General features: G+C 34.4%; 1 pseudogene; it reads left to right on the top strand.

Annotated features, from left to right (window-relative positions):
* Nucleotides 1-2,672: 2,672 nt before the first annotated feature.
* Nucleotides 2,673-3,553, top strand: LOC105820962 (annotated as a pseudogene).
* Nucleotides 3,554-3,821: the final 268 nt, after the last annotated feature.

Genomic DNA, 3,821 nt, shown 5'->3' with positions numbered 1-3,821 from the left:
GAAAAGAAAATCAGCAAGGGTGTAGGCAGAATGTGGTGTTGGGTTCTTTTAATTAATCTAAAAAGTATTTGCATTCCTGGAGATAGCAATATTATCAAAAGAGAAGAATAGATTAACTCTAAATACAGAAAATCCTTGAAACATTATGAGAAATTAAGGATGTCTAAATTAGTGCAGTTAATATCTTGAGAATAGAGTTACAAGGGAAAAATAGCAGCAACTATTTATAAATATCCACAAAATCACAAAAGTGTAATTTTGGGATGGCAACATACAGATGTTTCACATAGGCATAGGCTAAACATATATGTATAAATAATTTTACAACTCAAAAGAATTTTGTTTTATTTAAAGCACAAGAGCTGAATGAACAATAATTTTCATTATTTTATTTATGAAACACTTAATAGTCACAATTATTTATAGACTTTATAAAAATTAATTTAATTTTCACAGCTGAGTTAACTATTGTAATGAGTTTCATTTAACAGATGAAAAAAAATGAGATAAAAAAAGTTGAATGTCTTACCAAGGTACACATAGGTAGCAATATTGGAGACAAAATTTAGCCCTAAGCAGTTTGCTTTCATAACTGATATTCTTGACTTTATGGTGATTTTTCTTCATGCTTTGCTGCTTGAGTATATTTTATGATTTATTATGATTAAAGGCAAACATATAAATATATTAAACATTCACATCAATCTGTCAATAATTACAAAAAGAAACTAAGAGAAACACCATAGTATTTAGACCTACTGCTCTTGGTCTGAAAATAGAGTAGGCAGAAAACTGGACTAAAGACTGGAAATAATATGAATAATGATGTTTAATCTAATAAATATTTGATTAATAATCTGTAAGATAATTTAATTTATATGCAAGCATATACCGATTGATTAGCATATGATGAATGCATCAATATTGCAACATTTGAAATAGAAAGTACTGTTGGGAAGCAATTCTCTTATGTCTAACATATCTTTTAAGGAGAGACACTTTCTGTCCTTGCTCTGGATGATCTGATGATTGGAAGGCCAATAGCAATGGGAAATAAACACATTGTCTCCCTATGGAGCAAAGGACAAGTTTCAGTAAAGCCTCAGAAACATGAAACTGTCTCTCTTCCTAATATGGGCAGGTATGATTTCTGTCCATCATATATAATTTGGGTTACTTTTCTATAACATAAGCCACTGCATAGGCAGACATCTATATTGACCCTCCTTGTGACCTCTTTCACACTTGAGGACAAGGGGAATTGTCACACTTAATGCATCTCACACTGCCTGCTATGCTATGTGTAACAAACTCTTTAGGCCTCTGGCTCAAGAATTTTGTGGTTTTTTGACAAAATCCATGAAAGTCTGTCAAGCTAACTTTTTATCTTACTAGTAGAATAAAATCTCAAATCCTTCACAGTTCTTTACAAATATACACTATCCAATAAGAAATCTGGATCTGAAGCTACTCACCCATTAACACTTAAAAAATAACATTAAAATACATTTTATTAGTAACAAATACAGGAAAAATAGACTAAATGAATTGTTTAAAATTTTGTCTTGGAAACAATTCAAAATTGTAATTAGAGTCATTATTTAAAAATAATGACTTGAACTTTACATAGTAAAAGTTATGTAGATTGGACAGATTTGGATACACAAACTTGCTTATAAAAAAATGAATGAAAATAATTATATTAACTATGAATTCAAGAAGTGAACATAGAGCTAAAGGGGGACCCAAGAAATTTTAATTAGTAAACCAAGATTTTTTGAGGCACAAAATTAATAAAGTATTGGAAAAATCTAATGAAGAAAATAAGCATCCAAACAAAAGTCACATTCATAGCTTCGAAAGTGAAAACCTGAATATAACTGCCAGAGCATCAATTCTAATAATTACAAGAGAAATATCCACATATTCTGTGCTAAAAAATATAGAAATTTGGAAGAAATTAGCATTTTCTGAGGAAAATGTGAATTAGAAATTATAATGTAAGAAAGAGTAGAACACCTACATAAAAAATGGCATGGAGTATATCAAGGGAGTATATGGAAAATATAAAAATATAATCTAAGGTAAGATTTAATGAGCTCAGGAAAGAGTAAGGTATTGGTAGATTAATCTAAATTCAGCACTGTGATTCATTATAGGGGTGTATACAACACCAGGAAAAGGACCATTAAAAACAATGTGTAATTCTATCCTGAGATAAGTTTGAGTAGTTGTCTCATTAACTTTATCACTTCATTTGTCTATTGTTGTTATTGTTTTTCTATATATTTGTTGTGAATTTGTTTTGGAGTTGATATCGTTGTTGAATGAATGTAGGTTCTAAGAGGATTTTCTTGAATCCAGGCAAAGATGCCCACTCCTGCTTGCTCAAGCATGAAGTTATCAGTGCTAGATTTACATTGTCTTAATTCTTCTTGAATACAGCCACAGGAAAATTATCTTTAAAACAATAGAATGGGAAATGTAACGTTTTTAGACTTCTAAAACATCCTTATAAGATGGGAATGAGGCTGGGACCGCTCCGGAGGCCTCGCAGGCTGCTCTCCTGCGCGCAGCCTGTGGTCTGTGGAGGCAGGTTTCCACGCCGCCCATAAGAGGTCTGCGGGGCGCCAGCAGCTCGGCGCCTGCGCGGACGGCCGCCGTCCGCCACCATGACAGCATCCGCTGGGGGCCCGGGATCTTGGAGTGAAAATATACTGGAATATTTTCTGAGAAATAACCAGATTACAGCAGAAGATGGCGCTGAGATCATCTGGTATCATACAGCTAACCACAAGGCACAAATGAATGAAGCACTGAAAAGTGCTGCTCACATGATAGAGGCTGATGTCCTGCTGCCAAATGATGGATCAGAGCATGGCCAACCGATTATGGCCCATCCTCCTGAAACAAACAGTGATAATACCCTACAGGAGTGGCTGCCTGAAGTTATGAAAAGCAATAAAGGCATCAAGTTGAATTTCAAGAGTCTGGCAGCTGTGGGACCATCCATGATCCTCTTGGAAAATGTGAAGAGGCATCTGAAGTGTCCCGTATGGATTAATGCTGATATTCTTCCTGGTCCAAATGGAAATAGCAAAGTAATAGATGCAAAACCATTTATAGCTACTGTGACATCCTTCTTTCCAGATGTGACATTATCCCTGGGTTGGACAAGAGGATGGCATCCTGAGAAAGTCAATGAAGGATACAGTTGGACAATGGTGAAAGAGATGGAATATATATGTAATGAACTAAATCAGCCTGTAACATTCCCTGTGAGAGCAGCATTGGTCAGGCAGTCTTGTTCTCAGTTACTCTGGCTGTTGAAGAAATCACACTGGTACAGCCTGACTATTTGGACTGGAAAAAATGATAACTATTCCATTGAAGATTTACTTTATATTAGAGACCATTTTGACAAAAACCAAGTTTTCTATGACATCTTGGAACCACAAAACCATCAATTTAAACAAGCCATTGGAATCAAAGTTAATCTCTAAGAAGAAGAGTCTTCCAAATTATTTTCTGTGCTTTAGTTTCATAACCCTTCTCTGCATTGGTCTGAATTAATTATCATGTAGATTATGATTATAGGCTTAGGCTCAAATTCATCCAATCAGGAAACATTTATTATGTGCTTACTCTGTGGGTATGTGTTCTTATAGTAGTACACTTATGTAAGAGATTTGGAAAGGAGATTTCAGTGGCCTAGTCTAATAATAATTTAGGAAAATGATACTCTGAACCTCTTTATAAAAAGTAACTTTGAGCCTGAGCGAGAGCAAGATCCCGTCTCTACTAAAAATAGGAAAATTAGC

The sequence above is a fragment of the Propithecus coquereli genome, unplaced genomic scaffold (assembly GCF_000956105.1).
Source record: "Propithecus coquereli isolate 6110/MARCELLA unplaced genomic scaffold, Pcoq_1.0 Scaffold547, whole genome shotgun sequence".
NCBI classification, from domain to species: domain Eukaryota; kingdom Metazoa; phylum Chordata; class Mammalia; order Primates; family Indriidae; genus Propithecus; species Propithecus coquereli.
This window is presented reverse-complemented; position numbering and strand designations above follow the sequence as displayed.